The sequence below is a fragment of the Leptodactylus fuscus genome, chromosome 2, assembly GCF_031893055.1.
Source record: "Leptodactylus fuscus isolate aLepFus1 chromosome 2, aLepFus1.hap2, whole genome shotgun sequence".
NCBI lineage: Eukaryota > Metazoa > Chordata > Amphibia > Anura > Leptodactylidae > Leptodactylus > Leptodactylus fuscus.
Genome location: NC_134266.1, coordinates 194,786,664 through 194,808,121, shown reverse-complemented (window position 1 = coordinate 194,808,121; position 21,458 = coordinate 194,786,664).

Below are 21,458 nucleotides of genomic sequence, written 5' to 3'. Positions count from 1 at the left end.
TTAGAGGGTGATCCATGTGTTGTCTTGAATCAATGTATTTTTATTGATATTTATTTTTACTAATGAATAGACTTGACAGGCTGATTAGAAGGGCCAGCTCTGTCCTGGGGAGCCCCCTGGATCCAGTGCAGGTGGTAGGTGACAGAAGGATACTCCGTGGTGAGTTCCATACTGGAGAACAACTCCCATCCCATGTATGAGACCGTATAGCACTGGGCAGTACTGTCAGTGACCGAATGCTTCACCCTAAGGCCGGGTTCACACGGAGTATTGTGGCTCGTCATTTGGTACGTACATGCCGCGGGATCTTTTGCGGGCCGTATACGCTCCCATTGTTTTCAATGGGAGCTGGTACCGTACTCGCGGCGCTATTTTGCGTCCGCCGCAAAATCACGGCCGCAAAATAGCGCCGCGTGTACGGTACCGGCTCCCATTGAAAACAATGGGAGCGTATACGGACCGCAAAATATCCCGCGGCGTGTACGTACCAAATGACGAGCCACAATACTCCGTGTGAACCCGACCTAAGTGTGAGAAGGAGCTTTACCGGAGGTTCACCCTCCCCGCTGCGGTTAGGCTGTACAACAACACAAAGCTAATCAGAGATCATTCCATACAGCGAACTGAAAGATCCTTAAGTTGTGATATCCCTTCTACTATCTTCTTTACTTTTATTTTTTTTAACTGTACCTACTGTCAGTGTAATGCCTCCACCATGGATCTTTTTGTACTCGTATTTTGTATTTTATATTATTATTGTATTATGATGCTGATGTAACACGCTGAATTTCCCCATAGTGGGACTATTAAAGGATCTTATCTTATCTTATCTTATCTTACTAATAGTAATGTATTTTTGCAAAAACTACAGTTATAATATAATAGCTATATAACTATTTGGGTCCTACTTCTATTTAGATTTTTTTTGAGGAAACATAGAAAGCTATTCTTAGATAATAGCACTGTTACAAGGGGAAGATTGCTAATGCTGCATGGCACACATGGCATATATGGCAACACATGGAATTCCTATGACCCAACTGCAGGAACTGTGTTCACAGCCATAACGTTTCCTGCATATTGCTCCATTTTTTACATTAATCATAACTTTGACGTTTTTAATTTTACTTTGAAGCCTAGATTTAAAAAATTATATATATATATATATATATATATATATATATATATATATATATATATTACCGTATTTTTCGGACTATAAGACGCACCTAGGTTTTAGAGGAGGAAAATAGGGAAAAAAAAATTTGAAGCAAAAACTGGTAAAATATTTAATATATGGGAGTTGTAGTTTTGCAACAGCTGCAAGGCCACATTGACAGGTGACCCTGCAGCTGTACGGGGACGCATAGAGTGTTTTTTTTTTTTTTTGCGGGGCAGAAGTACTTTTTAGTTATACCATTTTGGGGAATATCTATTGCTTAGATCACCTTTTATTGAAAAAAACCCCGGTGGTTTATGATATATGATTTTCTACTTTTATATATATTCTAGGGACAGGAGGTGATTTAGAACTTTTATTTATTTCATATTTTTATTATATATTTTTAAAGCTTTTTTTTTTTTTTTTTTACTATTTTATTCCCAGCCCAGCCGCAATACTAATATATAGCAGTGACAGGCCCGGGAGCCTCATTAGGCTCCCGGCTGTCACCCGAACAGGTCGGCTCCTGCGATATCGCCGCGCAGGAGCCGGCCTGCAACTTTACAGGTACGGGGCCGGTGGGGACCGGCCCCAGGGGAGAAGAGGCCGCTGATACAGACTGCAGACCCGGCATCCGCTGTACTAGAGAGGCGGATGCCGGGGAGGGATAGACGCCGGGGCCTGAGACATCGCTGCGCTCCTCTGCCCTGCATGAAGCCAGCGGCGGGGGGACGGAGGAGCGGAATAGCATCACTCCTCCCGCTGCTGGCTTCATGCATGGCAGAGGATCGCAGCGATGTTGCAGGCCCCGGCACCTGTAATGGCGTCTATCACTTGCCGGCTTCCGCCTCTCTATTACAGCGGATGCCAGGCGCCACATTCGACCTATAAGACGCACCCTTCTTTTCCCCCCAAATTTTGGGGAAAAAAAGTGCGTCTTATAGTCCGAAAAATACGGTATTTAAATCTTTATTAGATGAAAAGTAGTTATCATTGTGCATTCAATTTGCATTTATTGTAAGTTTAAGTAGTGTAATATGAGAACACTTTACAATACCAACATAATACCTGATCTGTGCTTTTAAAGTTTTGTGTAAATTAAAAAGCTTTGATACTCATACTGAAAAATAAATGTGAACTCAGCTAATAAATGGTAATATAATTTAAAACATCCATTATTTGATGTTACAATTGATTTGTTCTCTTTTGCCATTTATAGCTTACCACAAAATTAATACACTTTACATTTCTAAATTATATACTTTTATTAACAAGTTCCCTAAAACAAGTATGCTTATTTTTTTGCATACATAATAGATAGATGAATATTTCTATTACATTTGCAATTTGCTACCAAGGAAACGAGTTACAGTATCACATCTCAATGATGTTCTTTTATGGGAAAATTAAAACTAAAATAAATTATTTTTTTTTCTAACACAGCAGATGTTCAGGATTTGTTCTTCTGAAAATTCCTTTTAATAGGTTAACATATTTATCACATTATGTTATGTAATGTTATTTATAATACAATGTATATTATAGACATATGTCTTTTGAATCACCTAGTTTATAGAAATGTGATAGAGGCTTCATTTTGATGTGGAATAATAAATTAGAAAAATACAAAATAGTAGAATCATCTTACCATGCGGTGTCACAAAAGGCATAAAGACACCCCCATAGTGAGGAAGCTCCAGATATCTTATAATGTACAAACGGTAAGAGAAGGTGATATATACGGATTGGAACTAGTGCAGTGTGCAGTGGCCCTCAGATTTGTAGATGCCGTATGGAAGGATGGATTTTTTTTTTTCTCTCATTCATCTATTTTATACTTGATAAAATGACTAGATAAAAAGTTAGTTAATAAATTAGGTTTTACAATCCATTTAATATTTAAAAAAAACTATTGCATAATGATAAGTGTTTCTTAAAAAAAATGGAAAGAAAAAGAGAAAAAAAAAACATTGGTGCATAATGAAAAGTAGTAAACAATGAAATACAGGGTGTCCGGAAAGTAAATACACAAGATGAAGGAGTGGACTTTATCCGGTATATGAAGCGTTTTTTATTCATGAACATGTGACCGGAAATGTACCATTGTGGCGCTGTAGGCAGACCGAGATGTTGGTTTCCTATCCCTCGCTGCGCCATGTGAAAGGAGAAACAAGGAAGAGAAATGGGAAATCAGTTTAAAAACTGTTACTTATTTACAAGAATTGCTCGAAGTGCTGGCCGTCTTCCTCGATGTAAGCAGTGCAACGCCGGTAAATGGATTGACGCACCTATTCAAACTCTTGGCATGGCCCTCACCGCGATGAACACAGCTTGGATGTGGTTCACGAGTTCTTTGCGGTTTGGCACAGGTGTTGCATACACAACGAACTTGACATGTCCCCTCAGGAATTACTGTTACATTCACAATCACATTTACATTCACAATTACAAGCTTACATTCACTGTCAGTCTACCTACAGCGCCACCATGGTGCATTTCTGGTCATATGTTCATTCATAAAAAACGCTTCATATACCGGCTAAAGTCCACCCTTTCATTTTGCGTACTTATTTTCCAGACACCCTGTATATTTCTCTTCTGGATTCTATTTTGGATATTTTAAGTTATTTAAAATGCATTCTGGCAGATTTACTTAATTCCACTTTGTTATCAATGAACTAAAATCTAATGAAAATGGACAAAATTTTGGTGAATTTTGGCAGATTTAGACCTAATTTTTTTGTCTCACTTGATTGGCCTTATGGAAAAGGGTGTAGTTTCACAGAGTTGGAGCCTGGCTTTAATACACCGATGTAGATATAGATGTAGGAGAGCTGGAAGATATGCAGCAGACTAACACACTCAGCTCTGCTAACATTGGCCAGCTCTGCTACATCTCTGGTGTAGCAGCTCTGCACTATACCCAACCAACCCTCCATCTACTCCTCCTGTCACACACATCTCATGTGTAGCAGAGCTCAGCGCACACTCAGCTCTACTATATCTCAACAACAGAGTGTAGAGATGCAGCAGAGCTGAGTGTGTGCTGAGCTATGTTACACCAGAGATGTGTGTGACAGGAGGAATAGCCAAGCTGAGCGCACGGCTGGCTCTGCTTCATTTCGCCATAGGTATACATTGACCAGCGTTGATTGGCCAGTCTTACAGCATTCGGCCAATCAACGCTGGTTCTGCCGTAGGAGGCGGAGTCTAAAATCGGACCAGAATGGAAACTGCTGTGGACGGCTCTTAGACTCCTCCTCCTCAGGCAGAACCAGCATTGATTGGCAAATGTCGTAGACTGGCCAATCAACGCTGGTCAATGCATTCCTATGGGAAAAAGTCCGCTCCGGCATATCGCAAGTTGACAGGGGATCCCGACATAATAAAGGTACTTGATGCCCCCAGACATGCTTCCCCTGCTGTCCCAGTTGCTTTCCAGGTTTTTGGCATCATTTCCTGGGGTGTCTTAGTGGACTTGGTGACTCTCCTGAGTCGAATGGTGGGATCGCCTGTAGTGAAGCATTTTCTCCCATAGACTATAATGGGGTTTGATATTCGTTCAAATAGTCGAATATTGAGATGCTATTTGTAACGAATATCGAATCTCGAACATTTTACTGTTATCTCATCTCTAATGCTTAGCACTTGTTGGCCCTTTTGCCTTCACTCTGCGGTCCAGCTCACCCCAAACCATCTCGATTGGGTTCAGGTCTGGTGACTGTGGAGGTTAGATCATCTGGTATAGCACCCCATCACTCTCCTTCTTGGTCAAATAGTCCTTACACAGCCTGGAGGTGTGTTTTGGGGTCATTGTCCTGCTGAAAAATAAATGATGGTCTGACTAAACACAAACCGGATGGAATAGCATACCACTGCAAGATGCTGTGGTAGCCATGCTGGTTCAGTATGCCTTCAATTTTGAATAAATCCCCAACAGTGTCACCAGTAAGCACCCTCACACCATCACACCTCCTCCTCCATGCTTCACGGTGGGAACCAGGCATGTAGAGTCCATCCGTTCACCTTTTCTGCGTCGCACAAAGACACGGTGGTTGGAACCAAAGATCTCAAATTTGGACTCATCAAACCAAAGCACAGATTCCATTCCTTGTGTTCTTTAGCCCAAACAAGTCTCTTCTGCTTGTTGCCTGTCTTTAGCAGTGGTTTTCTAGCAGCTATTTTACCATGAAGGCGTGCTGCACAAAGTCTCCTCTTAAGGGCCCCTTCACACAGAGGATACGCTGGCTGATTCTGAACGTGTAAACGTTCCAAATCAGCAGCGTTTAAAACAGATCCCATTGCTTTCTATGGGAGCCGGCATACGTGAGCTCCCCATAGAAATGAATGGGATGCTTTTTTCCATTCATTTCTACGGGGAGTGCACATGTGCCGGCTCCCATAGAAAGCAATGGGATCTGTTTTAAACGCCGCTGATGTGGAACGTTTACACGTTCAGAATCAGCGTGCGTATCCTCCGTGTGAGGGGGCCCTAACAGTTGTTTTAGAGATGTGTCTGCTGCTGGAACTCTGTGGGACATTGACCTGGTCTCTAATCTGAGCAGCTGTTAACCTGTGATTTCTGAGGCTGGTGACTCAGATGAACTTATCCTCCGCAGCAGAGGTGACTCTTGGTCTTCCTTTCCTGGGACAGTCCTCATGTGAGCCAGTTTCTTTGTAGCGCTTGATGGTTTTCGCAACTGCACTTGGGGACATTTTCAAAGTTTTTCCTTCCCCTCGGCTCCATATGCTAGGATAAAAGGTTGGTATGTAACAGTTGGGTACTTTATAAAGTGATTTTATCTAGTGAAGAGAAAAATATTTACATGGAACAATGGGATTGCTTGTTGATATAAAAGTCCATGAAATGAAAAGAATTTTCACCAGTGAATCTGTGAATCTACAACCTAGTGAAATGATACTAAAACCCTATTTCCTTTTATAAGGCATAGCTGTTGTATTTTAACAAAGGAGACTATTGCAAACGATAGTATATTTGTTTTCTATGACAAAAATACATTTCACTGACCTCAAATGAGCTTTTGGTTTGCAGATTTTAATATTTTTTATAGACCTTAGGATCTAATTAAGAAACTTGCTGTACAGTAATTCTAAACAGACTTATTTTTTAATATTTATTATTCTTATATTTCTTTCCATGTATGTGTCATCCACATTTCTAAACTAATTAGTCAGAGCAGTCACCATGAAGAATTTTCACATCCCTCATTCAACTTTGTCTACATAAACAATGGCTAGAGTTGTGGATACTTGAGAACCACTTGCATTTCTACATCTGTATCTAAAGTAAGTCATTTTCTTTGATGCTATTGCTACAATTCTCTCATTTCCTTAGTTATCTCCCTTTATTCCTGTCAACCACAGGAAATAAATAGGGCCGAGGTTTGCATTTACTAACCATTGTTACATATAGTGCCAAGCTCTCAGATTTACACAGTCCAGTCACATTAATGTGACCACCTGTCAAAATCCAGAATAACCACCTTTCGTAGAGTGGTCCACAGGAAGAGAGGGATGTTGTGATGATGTTCACTGGGATGTTGACCCATGCTGACTCCAGTGCTGTGGTCAGCTGCGCTAGGTTACGCGGTTGAGCATCCATGGCGCGAACAACCCAATCGACATGGTCCCACAGATTCTCGATTGAGTTCAAGTCTGGGGAATTTGCTGGCCAAGGGAGTACAGTAAACTCATCCTGGTGCTCCTCAAACCACGCATGTATACTGGGAGCTTTATGACATGTTGCATTTTCCTGCTGGTAGATGCCATCATCCTGAGGAAAAACAATTCACATGTAGGGGTCAAAATAGTCCGCAAGGATAGATGCATACTGGTGTTGATCCATCGTGCCTTCCACGATGATGAGTGCACCCAGATGGCTGATGACACGTGCCTTCTGCGATTGGCTATTTAACGTTGACATCAAAAGTAGGTGGTGGTCACATTCAGGGCCACCGATAGGCCAGTATTACCGCTACTGGCGTCAGGGGCCCTGCCAAATTGAAAAATGGGGGGGCCCGGTTTTTGCCTGCCCCCTGGCGCCCGCAGCAGCAATTGTGCCCTGGGCCGGCATCACTGTAGTATAGTCGGGCAAGTGCCGGGGCCCACAGAGCCTCTTGGGGCCCCCGGCACTTGCCTGTCCCGATTTCAGCTCATCAGCATCCATCGGATGTTGATGAGCTGAATACACAGGCGATTAAAGCAGGAGCTCAGCTCAGCTCCTGCTTTAATGCTGCGCCTGGCTTTGGCGTGTGTAGGCGCGATGTGATGACATCACATCGCACTTACACCTGTCAGTGGAGTGAGAGGAGCATCAGAGAGAGGAGCGGTGAGGGAGCGATGGAAGGAAGGGTGAGTGTAAATAATCGTTTGTTTTGTGTAACATAACATAATGAAGGGGGCCCATGAAACTGGGGGGCAAATGAAGGGGAGGGGGGGAACGGCATGACACTGTGGAAGATGAAGGGGGTGGGGAGAGAATGGCATGACACTGGGGCAGATGAGGGGGGAGAATGGCATTACACTGGGGCAGATGAAGGGGGGAGAATGGCATGACACTGGGGCAGATGAGGGGGGGGAATGGCATTACACTGGGGCAGATGAAGGGGGGAGAATGGCATGACACTGGGGCAGATGAGGGGGGAGAATGGCATTACACTGGGGCAGATGAAGTGGGAGAATGGCATGACACTAGGGCAGATGAGAGGGGAGAATGGCATGACACTGGGGCAGATGAAGGGGGGAATGACATGACACTGGGGCAGATGAGGGGGGGAACGGCATGACACTGGGGCAGAGATGGGGGGACATGAAACTGTGGGCAGTTGAAAGGGGGAGAACAGCATGAAACTGGGGACAGAGATGGAGGGGGTATATGAAACTGGGGGAGAGATGGAGGGGAGGCATATAATTTACAGGTGACTGTAGGAGAATTATACTGTGTGGGAGCACATGAAAATGAATGAGAATGTGTGGAGTCAACAGAAAAGTGGGTGGAGCTAAATTTGTTGCGGCGCACAGAGCATTTCTCCCTCTTTCTACTCTTCAAAAGTTGGGAGGTAATACATAATTGGTATGTCACAAAATAATGTAGTGTTAAAATGGCGGGGGGCCCAGTCACTTAGGGTGTATGGGGCCCCAAAATTCCTGGTGGCAGCCCTGGTCACATTAATATGACTGGACTATGTATAATGCCTTAGACTATTATTTATTTATCAAGCAGGGGCATAACTTGAGGGGGTGCAGAGGGAGCAGTCACACCAGGGTTCAGGAGCCTTAAGGGGCCCATAAGCACTGGCATCAGTATTGAGATTACAGCTTCCATCTGTCCCATAAGCCAAGGAGACCCACAGATTACCCTAACCACACTAAGGTTGATTAAACTCCTTATCACCTGTAACCATCACTATAAATAATTCACAGTAGGGATGAGGTAGAGGGCCTGGACAAAAGATTGCACCGGGGCCCACCAAACTTTAGTTATGCCACAATGCTAACACCTGTACTACCCTGATGACCTACACAATTATTACTGGTTAGAAGGGTTCTTTGACAATACGTGAATAACAAAATGCCTCCTTGCTAGTGCTCATCTATCATCTGTGGGGAAACCCCATCTGACATTCAGGGCCAGCACCAGAATGCTGCAGTAACTTTTTCATTGCCAATAATCTAATTTTGTCTAAGTCTGTATTACAATAGGTCATTTTGACCTGAGACTGTCTACATAGTGTTTAACATATTTTTTTCTGAGAAAATTAGCCCTGTTAATAAAAAATATTTTATTCAATCTGTTTTACAACAGATCAGTTTATCTGAGTCTGCAGCTGTCATCAGTGTTTTAAATGACAAAGTCAGTCTTGTTAGAGAACAATCTTTTTATACGGGGTTTTTTGGGCAAGAGTTTAATTTTTTTCATTAACTACATACATACATACATACATACATCGTACATACACTATTCTGAAACAATCTTCATTTGCTAAAGATTTTAATTTTGGGGGGGATACCCAATATAACTACAAACTTATGCTTTGTTATTTTTGTTGAAGAAGATTTTTATTAAAAAAAAAAAAAAAAAAAAAGATACATACTCGCAATGTTAGAATTATTGTCAGTCATTATTAGACTTAAGTTGTGTGCAGTAAAATGACTTGAAAAAAACAGGACAGGGAACATGGAAAATGATAGGGAGGAGGAAACACTTGTGCAAGTAAAACATTATTTAGTGGCATACACATTTTTGCTGCTGCTTGTGTTGGCTGCAGAAACTGTGTGTGGTCATATCTAGAGATGAGCGAGTAGTACTCAATCGAGTAGGTGTTCGATCGAATACTACGGTATTCTAAATACTCGTCCTTGATCGAGTACTACTAGCTGTTCGAAGTTAAGATTCGATGCAGAACTAGCATTGATTGGCAGAATGCTATACATTGCCAATCAACGCTGGTTCTTCTTTTACCTTTAGAAGTCTTCTCCCTGCGAGGCGTCCCCGCGGCGTCTTCCGGCTCTGAAGTCACTCTGCCAGGCATCGGGCCTGGGCAGAGCCGACTGCGCATGTCTGCTTGTAGTGCGGGAATGCGCAGTTGGCTCTGCCCAGGCCTGATGCCTAGCAGAGTGAATTCAAGGCCAGAAGAGGACGCGGGGACGCTACGCAGGGAGAAGAATCCAGCCCGACCCTCACTCATGGACTTGGTAAGTAGAATTTGATCGAATGTTGCCTACCCCTGAAACGAGCATTTCCCCCCATAGACTATAATGGGGTTTGAAACCCTTTCGAACAGTCAAACAGTGTGCGGCTGTTCGAATTGGATTTCGAACTCCAAACATTTTAGTGTTCGCTCATCTCTAGTCATATCCTGTGTTAGAATTTTTTTCTACATTTCCATTAATTTATTGTTTGGCATTGTACAGCATCTATAAACAGAAACTTAGCTGAACAGGAACAAACGTAGGAACAACATCTCTACACACTCACATGAAAAGGCATCACCAACTTATTTGGCAAAATAGACTAGGTTTTGGCACTGGCATGGGAGGTGAGCAAGACCTTCACACTTCTTCTCTCCATGATCTTCCTGCAAGGCCACACCTACAACTAGCAATTGGTCACCATTATCATCAACTGTTTCTCCTTCTCTTCCATGCTAATGTCAGTTATCCGTAAGGGAATGTATGTCCAGGAAACGGCAGTATGTTCCCAGTCATCCAGTGGCTCCACAGCTTAACTTGCACCTGATCACACTGCTGGCTGCTGCTGCTGCAGTTGCTGCCATACCACTTAGTGGATTCCCCTGTGTTTTGCCATCTGATGGGATGTGATTAGCATCAAAGGAGGATACCTAGCTTCCGTTATTTCTCTAGTAAAGTTGTTCCTGCTATATTTCTCTTTGTGCCTTAGAATGTTGGCCTTTCCTTGAATATGTCAATCTAGAAAAAGGTGCATGCCACCATTGACATGTGGAGCAGCCATTATGCACAAGGTAAATGAATAACCTTCATGGGCAATGGGCCAATGTTTTGTGCAGCAGAAGCCACAGTGCATAAACACAACAAGGCCAGCCGCTAGGTCCACATGGTTTGTGCAAACGCAGTTCCTATGTGATGCAGGGTCCATCTGCCTCCTCTAGATCCTCCTCTTTGGACCATTTCCTGCCCCATCTTCACCAGGGCATGGCATTGATTCCATTTTTCCTCCTACCTCATTTCATGGGTATAAGGTGAAGTGTTGTCATGCGGTTTTACAGTCAATGAGCCTGAATTAAAGGAGTTGCACAACTGAGTAGCTGCAAGTATCCTGGTGGATTGGTCCTAGGCCAACTACTGGTGCACAGTTTTACTAGTGACAATGGCACCAATATTGTGGCCGTGTTGCAGCTTGTTCAAATAACACATTGTCCCTGCATGGCACATGTGAATCTGGTGGTGCAATGCTTTATTAACATGTATAGTGGCTTAAAAGACGTCTCCCTTTATTATAAATCTTACACTCACTATACAACTCATATTAAACTCATGCAATGGAATGGAATAGGAGGAACTGCTTCCACTTCTTAGTCAACATCATTGTCCTGGGTTGACGCAAGGGGAACTGGAGAAAATGGAGATTTGGGTGTAGGTCATTATGGTGGAAGAACTAGAACTCTTAACATAGGGATGAAAGGTAGAAGGGATCAGGGATCCGCACTCAGAAGGTCGTGGAGAGAAATGGGTCCAAAGACCATTTGGTTAAAAGATGAAGATTTTTTATTGTGGAAAAAACAGTAGGCACAACGCGTTTCGGATTGCAGAAGAATCCTTTTTCAAGTGCTGAAAATAACAGGATCACATCGGGTGGGATGCATGTGATCCTGTTATTTTCAGCACTTGAAAAAGGATTCTTCTGCAATCCGAAACGCGTTGTGCCTACTGTTTTTTCCACAATAAAGAATCTTCATCTTTTAACCAAATGGTCTTTGGACCCATTTCTCTCCACGACCTTCTGAGCGCGGATCCCTGATCCCTTCTACCTTTTGTGCCTTCTCCCGGTCCTCCGGTGTTTTCTGACGGAACCGCTGCCACTCTCATTTGACCCATTTATCCCATAATGCGGAATCAGGTGTTGTGACTTCTTCACAACCCCTCCAGGTGAGAGGCTTTATTGGTCGTTTCTTTCATTCAGTATAAATTATATTTTTCTCTCTCATAAGTGATAATACGCTTAGAGCGCTCGGTGTCTCTGTTCTTGTTTAACATAGGGATGAGTACTGGATGGCAATGCTCTTAGATCCTCCTGATAAAGTCAAAATTCATTCAGCCTGCACTCCACTTCCTCTGCTAATGTTATAGCTGTAAATAGCAAGATTAAAACCAGCAGCCAGTACAATATCTAGAACACGATAAACCAGATGTTTCACTTTGCAGCACCATCCAAACCCACAACAGGCAACTAACATTCACCGGCTGCACCAGCAGGTACAGTTGCACCTATACTTCAGCAGATAACTGTGAATTTTGGGTTAATTATTTAGAGCAGTAGAAGGAGCTGGCCAAGCTTACCATGGGAGTTTTATCTTGCACCGACTCAAGCATAATGACCAAGAGGGTGAAAGATGAAACTGTCTATTACTAGCGTGGAATAAAAAATATTTTATCAATATGAATCATGCATGGATCCTTGAGGATTTTCACACACCTCTGACTGAATCCTCTGAATAGATCTGCCACTGCCTCTGTCTCCCTGTATCATGTTCCATTTACTGTACTGCTGATGCTGCCTGCTACTCCCAAACAGCTACCACTACTGCCACCACTCAGGCAGATATATCCTGCTGTCTGATCCATCAGATTAATCCATACTCTATTGCCTACCACTCATGTCACCACAGCTACCACAACCTCTACTAGTTAGCCTGTGGCCTGGTCCATCACATTCCACTATACCACACTGTTGGTGCCACAGTGTTAGTATTAAAATACAAACAAAACCATTTTGATTTAACATCTGCTCTGATAAAGGGATAATGTTAGGGAAGTGCAGACAGCAGTTCCCCAGTGCGTAGATGAACCCTGGGGAGAAGGGGGCACAAGAGACAGTGAGCCCTAAGCTGAAGCCCCCACTGACCCTTCCTCTTGCCTGGCCCTATGCTAAGCAATAGGCAGCAACTTGGAGACGATCCCTACCTTTATACGTGGTACACAAAACGCAGACAAGACAATAACAACAAAGGGAGGTCAGCTAGCCAGGGGTCACTAACAGTCGAGCAATGAAGTGCCAAAATTGGAATCCAAAAGAGTAGTCAATAGGGAAAGCCAGAGGTCAAGAATCAGAATATAAGTAATAACAGCGAGAGAAAAAGCAAGTATGCACAAGGCAATAGGAAGCACCAGTATGAATGTGAGCCAAGCATAAATAGGGAGGAAGAACCCGCCCTGGAGTTAATAGGTAGACAGGCTGTCAATCATAGGGCAAGACCAGAATTAACCACTTCATGAACAGCGGCAAACAAGGGCAGAAGACGGATATCATGGAAATTCAATCACAGAACTAGAGCCGAGTTCACACAGTGCAACCAAAGACTTTAAGCAAGGAACCAAACTGCACCCGCCTCCTGCACCGCCGCATACGAGCAGAGGGTGGCGCAGTGACCCGAATAGGCACAGACATTACAGATAATTATTTGTGGTGTTTTTATGTTGTTTTTTGAAATGCCAATTTTTAAACTTTTCAGCTAGCACTTACAAGTCATCGAAAGGAGCATGTTTTTCTCTGAATCCATTGCTTTTTTGCAATATAACCATCATGCCGGGCTGCATTTTCCATGAGGCAAACTACGGTGATGGCCTAATGCAACACCTCATGGAATAAAATTATTTATAATACAAGAGGTAGTGGCCTAGCATAGATTGTGGGAGGGCCATAATAATCATATACTTGGGGTATAAAAAAGGGGGTCATATACTGAGTGTGTGGAGGGTAAGGGGGTCATTTTCTTTTTGGGGGTCATAAGAAGGTAGGGTCACATACTGTCTAAGGGAAAAAAGAGGGTCATATATTGTGGGGCCAAAAAGGGGATTTTTTTTTTATTTGCCAATGGGGGATTTGTCCTACAATTTTAATTAGGGGGACCCCGTCACACAACTAAAAATAGCCGGGTTGGATGTAAATCTTTAACTAGATCGGTGTCTGCAGACCGATCTAATTAAAAGTAAGACATGTATTAATGGCGGACCCAGGGTAGGCCCCACAGAGTCAGTTGACCCGGAGAAGATTTCCTCTCTGCCCCCCCCCCCTCCCCTCCATCGTTAGCTATGGCTGGCAACCCCAGCCTTACTTACCAAACAGGGTTCTATAAGTAAATAGAGCCTGTTACCTGCTGGGGTTACTCCATCAGGTAATGGCCTATTTTAAAGAAGAAAAAAAAACAGTCAGCACCTGGCAGCCCAGTGAGCCCCTCAGGAGTTTGGAGCCCCAGCACTTGCCCAGATAAGCTGGGTGCCTGGCCCTGTGTGTATATATCTAAATTGTATTGATGTACTTTTGTGTATATATGTGTAAAGTACATTATCTTGTAGATGCATGTATATACATGCATCATGTGTATATGGGTGCATAATGTGTATGTACATTATCAATGTGTATATATGTGTTATATCATGTGTTATACTGAATGTATATGCATGTGAAATTAATATGTGTGCACAATGTTTAAGTGCATGTTTTTGCATATTTTATATGTTTGTGTATATATGTGTACTATGGATATGATTGTGTATTTTTTATATGTGTGCATGTGTTCTGTGGATAATGTGTAACATATAGTTGTATGTTTGAAACATGCATATCTGTGTTCATCTTTAGATGTTCTTCTCTGTCATACAAGCAGAACAACTAGGTTGACAGCAATGTTGTATTTGTTACATACGGAACACACAGTGAAGTTCAATGGACTCCAGAGATATGAACAAAATGTAATGTTTATAGATGCCCTAATGTAAATATGCATTTTGCATGTGTGTATGTTATATATCCATGTGTATATCTGAAAGGGGGTCTTAGATATATTCCTGCACTATCACCCTCTGGTTTGAGGTTGCTACCACAAGTACTGAGTACTGTGCATATTTTTACAATATTGATGTAATTTATAAAAATACCTGAACTGATATATGATTTATTTTTAATTATTTACTATGTAGTATTTTCTATACATAAAAAGTCTGATAGACAGATGTTTTAATTAATTGTGGTATAAGAGAGAAAATCAAGAGATCCCCTGGATATTGATGAATCGTTTCCCATCATTGCTTTTATCTTTAGAAGTAAATAGCAAGCAGGTGACAGAAGTTATAGCAGTTTCATCAAATTTCAACTTTAAAACATCAGTTACATAATTGCCATCTGTACAAATATGCTAAATATTATGTAATACATTTCTCAAGACATCAGACAAACACGTTAATCCTTTATATCTTTAGGAATTTATCTTTGTACACATTGCTGGATAATAGTAAAGTGCTAAATGTGTCAAAGTTGTAATACTAGTCTTTCCATGCTTCATGTAGATCGTCCAGGGTGTAATTACCAGATAATATAAGCACTATGTAAATCATTACAAGTAGTAATCCCATAACCTTTAATATTTTTCCAGTCAAAAAAAGCATCCAGGTTATTCTAGAACTTCTACAATAAATTCACCATCACAACATCCTATGCAGTGACTTCCATAGCCTCACTGCTTTTACAGTAAAGAATCTCAGTCTATGATGCTGGCAAATTATTATTATTTTCTAGGTGAAGAGGATGTCCCTCTGTCACTGTCATAGGCTTAGGTGTGAAAAAAAGATCATTGGAAGTATCTTTGCACTTTAATTTCTTGCAGTTATATATTATGGTCAGATCTCCCTATAGACGTTTTTTCTTGTAAACTGAACAACCCCATATTTGTTAATCTGTCTCTATACTTCAATCTACACATGCCCCTAATTATTTTGGTTGCCCTTCTCTGCATTCTCTCAAATTCAGTTATGTCCTTTTTGTATACTGGGGTCCAAAATTGCATACAATAGTCTAAGTGTGGCCATACCAGTGATTTGTATAGAGGCATAATTATGTTCTTGTCTTGAGAATCTAGACCTCTTTTGATGCATCCCATAATTTTATTTTCATTGGCAGCAGCTGCCTGACACTGGTCACTAAAGGTAAGCTTACTGTCCACCAAAATCCCCAAATCTTTTTCATTGGTAGTCTTACCCACTAATTTACTATTAAGTACATAATCAGACATTTTATTTCATCGACCAAAATGTATAACCTTACATTTGTCAACATTAAACTTCATTTGTCAAGTCTCCGCCCATGCTCACAGGTTTCCTAGAACCCCCTGTAATATTCTACTATCCCCCTCAGTTTTGATTACTTTAGATAGTTTTGAATCATCTGGAGATATGGAAACCCTGCTCTGTAATTGTATATTCCTCACCCAGGATTATTAGAAAGGCATGTATGGTCTAATAAGACAGGGTTATTAAATAAAAAATAAAATAAATAAACAAAAACCATATGGAGCCAAACTGGGCTCTGAACCTCCGGAACAACCTGGTGTGAACACGGTCTGACAGTTAGTGTGACTGCCAGATAACTGCACCAACCAGGTGTGCTCTGTTAAATCACAGAGAAAACCTGTGCAGCTCAGAGCAGCCACTACAACAAAACTGTCTAGTCAGAGACCAAGTATACAGTGTGTGTGCTACACAAAATACAGAGAGAGAGGGGCACCGAGCCGACCAATGTGTAGAAATGATGGGTGAAAGGTAGGTAAGCAGAAAATTGGCTGCTCACCTGGAAGAGTTGTGTGTGACACAACAACTCTATGACGTATAATATTGGAAGCAACAGGGACACGGGCAGCCGCTGGAAGGAACGCCTGCAAGACGTCAAGGCAATGAAGCGAAAGAGGGACCGTTCTCCTTGTGGAAGATGAAAGGAAAACCGTGCTCGCCCAGGTACAGTGAAAAGACTTTATTTTGCACAACGCGTTTCGAGCATACTGCTCTTTCTCAAGTGCATATGATCAACCTTCCCAAGTTGAGGGTTAGTGCTTGAAGTAAACAACCAAGCACTAACCCTCAACTTGGGAAGGTTGATCATATGCACTTGAGAAAGAGCAGTATGCTCGAAACGCGTTGTGCAAAATAAAGTCTTTTCACTGTACCTGGGCGAGCGCGGTTTTCCTTTCATCTTCCACAAGGAGGACGGTCCCGGGGGGGCGGAGTCTGACCGCGAGTGAAGATGGCAGCCTGAGCTGAGAGCTCCGTAGCAGTTGGCCGAGACCCCGCTCATAACTCCAGCCTACTCCAGCTAAGATGGTCAAAACAGGAAGGGAAAGGGGTACAGACCCCCCAGAGACCCCTAAACGCTCTAAACAGCAAAACGATCTGCAGAAATACCTACAGAGAAAGTCACTGAACTCTCCGGCCCGCGTGTCTAAGATGGCGCCGCTCTCTTGCACCGAACAGGATATAGCTGACGACTCTGACATGGAGAGCACTATGGACATAGATCCAGCTGCAGCGGGGGCTGAATACATCTCCCGGGCATTTCTTCAGAAAGCTCTAATCAAAGCTTTATCTCCAGTAATGGCAGAGTTGGCGGAGATTAAAGCTGAACTCTACAACAATGGCCAGAGAGTTCAGCAGCTAGAGCATGGAGTGGGAGCAATACAAAATCACTCCACCTCAGTGGAAGCGGCGCTCCATTTTCAAAAAGAATATATTGACAGATCCCTCACATTGATCGAGGATCAAGAAAATAGAAATAGAAGAAAGAACATAAGAATTAAAGGCTATCCAGAAGCAAATGTCGCGGAAGACCTCCACAAGATGGCCGCCGTTCTCTTTACAGACCTGGTAGGCCCTGAACGCGCAGCAACTATTACTGTGGAACGTATCCACAGAGCGGTAAAGCCGAAGCCGCAGCCAGGTGAGCCGCCAAGAGATATAGTCTGTGGCCTTTTGTCATATCAGGACACGGTAGCTATTCTAAATGCTGCAAAGGGCAAAGATAAGGTCCTGATAGGGGATGATGAAATCAACATTTATCAAGACATCGCTCCCTCCATTTTGGCGAAACGCCGCACACTACGCCCATTGCTTGACTTGCTCAGGAAAAAGGAGATTAGATACGCTTGGCTTTACCCTTTTGGCCTGGCCTTTTCCTACAAAGGGAAAAGGATTACTATCCACACCCCATCGGACTTACCTGCAATCTGGTCCTTTTTGGGGGTCGAGCCGCTGGACATACCATCCTGGCTGCCTGTCCCCCCTCTCCCGGAATTCCCGGAGCTACCGGATCCCGATTCTTGGTCCCAATCCAGGAGACTCAAGTCGCCGAAGCAGAAGAGGCTTCCCCCGAGACTGCTTCCACCCTGATCCTACGGCCCACTTCGTGCCAGACTCACCCGGCGCTTGGTGAGAGGAGCTCTTATTGAAGAGGACATGACATCTCGTTGCTCCCTAGCTAAGTTACCTGTTACGTTATAAGTTACTCCTAGTTGGACATATTTTTCTATATTCATAGCACCTTATCTTTACTCACTCCTTTATAGTGGACTTTGCTTAAGGTGGCCCTTAGTTTTCTTGCCCTTAAACCTAGGTGCTTTAGTTTAAGCAACATGCAAGTTTATTTTTTTTTTGTCGCCGACATAACATCCTAATAGGCAGCTCACGGGCCACATTGCCCAGAGCAGATGTCTTAGATTTAGAGGACATTACTGGATTAGAAATGATAAACTCTCTGGTCAACTGTTGTCTCTAACGTTCTTTTTTTTTTTTTTTTTTTTTTTTTCTCCTCACTGTATGTTCATGGCTCCCATTGACTGTTCTCCTCCTTACCACTCGTCCCTTTACCCCCCCCCCTCACTCCCCCCCCTCACTCCCCCTCTCCCATCTCTTCTCTCCTTCCCTTCCCCCACACTCAATTTATTGTCACTGTGGCCCCTGTCCTCCTTTCTCCCTGTTTATTTGTCTTAGGATTTTCTTTTTTCTCTTCTTATTCATCCTATCTCTGACCATCTGATGTTACTAAAATGAGCGGGGCAAGGCTGCCCAATAGATCAGACCATTTGTTATTACCCGCTCCTTTGTATTTACTTATTACTTAGCTCAAGTTAAACCGGTTTACAACAGTAAAACCTAAGTTATAGGTAACATAACCAGTTCGTCATTATTGCATATCATTATTTGTGCTATTGTCATCATTAAGGTGCATACTGCTTTTTGACTATTGACTCGCAGCTCTTCTCTATCCCTCCCCATCCCTTCCCTTAACCTTGCCAGGCCCCATCCTTGCCTTCCCAAAAACCTTATTCATACCCCACTCTCATCTCCCTTACCCTGACTAGGGGCGTCTGGAGTATTTGCAGCTGAGGTTGGTGCATTAGTCTCTATAATGGCTACTGTCTCTTTTACTACCATTAACATAAATGGCTTGAATTCCCCCCATAAACGTCATGGTATGATACGCATTTTCAGGAAATTTAAATCAGACATTATTTTCATACAAGAGACTCATTTGAAAGCCAGCAAACCTATCTCGTTCCCAACGCACCCATATAATCAATGGTTCTTTAGCTCTCACCCTACATCTGCGAGCAAGGGGGTGGCGATTGCCATTAACCGCTCTGTCCCCTTCGAATGCCACCAAGAATTATCTGATGCGGAGGGCAGGTACCTTTTTCTGAAAGGTGTGCTGGCTTCCAAGAAAATCACACTAGCATGTATTTATGCACCAAACCATGACCAATGCCCATGGCTCAAGGACGTACTTCAAACGCTGTCGCACTTTGCCCAGGGGGAAATCATAATAGGCACAGATCTCAATGTGACACTTAACCCGCAATTAGATTCCTCCACTAATAAGTCGGCTCTATCCCAGAGATCGATAGCCTCTCTTCTCAAATCTCTCCATGACTTAAAGTTGTTGGATGCTTGGAGATTCCAAAACCCCTCTATGAGAGATTATACTCATTTCTCTGCTAAGTGTAACTCACACCAGAGAATCGACTATATTTTATGTTCCTCCTCGTTAGCACAAGACATTACATCAGCGCGAATACATCCCGCTTCCATATCTGACCACGCGCCTGTAACTATCTCAATTGTTCTTAGGGACCTCACGCCCAGAGAATGGACGTGGTGGCTAAATGAAAATTTACTAAATGACACACAACTTACCTCCGATTTATCCGCACAGCTGACAGAATTCTTTGCTCTAAACACGACTCAGGAATGATCGGTTAGTGTAGTATGGGAGACCCATAAGGCATTTGTACGGGGCGTTCTGATAGCTAAAGCAGCCCAGCTTAAAAAACAGAAACAGAAGGAGTCTGATTCAATCCTAGCACAAATCTCATCGATTGAGAGAATTCACAAGCTTTCTAGACTAAACTCACTTCAATCTGAGCTAACCGCTCTTCGTGAGAAGCTCAAGAGACTTTTTCAACAGCAGGTATCTAAGCACCAATTCTTCTATAAGCTTCGTCTGTACGAGCACGGAGATAAAAGTGGGAAACTCATGACTAGCTATATTAAGAAAAGGAAGGAACAGGCTTTTATCAAACAAATTAGGTCCCCTACAAATGCCGTGCTGGTAGACACACCGGGTATAGCAGACACGTTTTGCAAATTTTATGAGCAGTTGTATAACATCAGGAGTTCTGAATCTCAGTTTTCCTTGTCTGATAGAATGTCGAAAATTGAAGATTTCTTGAGACCCCTCAACTTACCCACTTTGTCTCCATCAGCCGCTGCATCGCTGATAGAACCAGTCACTGTCCAGGAGCTTCAACAGGTATTATCTACTTTTGCTCCTGGTAAGAGCCCGGGACCAGATGGTCTGACCCTTCCCTACTATAAAAAATTTGGAGACATTCTTCTCCCCCATTTGACTCAACTATGCAATGCACTTTTCCAAGGAAGCGAGCTACAGAGACAATCTCTTGAAGCCTTTGTAACCCTTATCCCTAAGGAAGGGAAGGACCCGGAACTCTGTGGGAGCTATCGCCCAATCTCGCTACTAAATTTAGATATTAAAATATGGGCCAAACTCCTTGCCCTTAGGCTACAACCCTTCCTGCCGCGCCTTCTAAACGAGGAACAATCTGGTTTCGTGAAATCGAGGGAAGGGAAAGATAACTCCCACAGACTTCTGCATGCTATTTCCCTGACCAGAAAACGTCGTTCTGACCTTGTCCTTCTCGGCGTAGATGCCGAGAAGGCTTTTGACAGGGTAGACTGGTCTTTCCTTAAAGCCTCCCTTAAAACCTTTGGTCTCCCTGCCCCCTTTATCACGGCTGTGTTTTCCCTGTACTCAGACCCGCAGGCTCGCCTAAAAATTAATGGTACATTGTCACCTTATTTTAGTATTAAAAATGGAACCCGACAGGGCTGCCCCCTTTCTCCCTCCTTGTTTATTTTATCGTTAGAACCGCTTCTTCAAGCAGTAAGGTTACACCCAGAGGTCAAAGGCCTTCAGCTAGGCGATCAGACACTCCATGCTGTCGCATTCGCCGACGATGTGTTATTCATAATCTCAAACCCGAAAGTAGCTCTTCCCATAATTACCGATTTAATGTCAAATTATGGTTATCTCTCAAATTACAAGCCAAACCTATCCAAATCGGAGGCTTTAGTAATCTCCATCCCTCACAAAGACCTGGAGGAACTTAAAGCATCCTCTCCATACGTTTGGAAGAATGACTATTTGAAATATCTAGGGATTCGCCTTTCTAGTAATCTT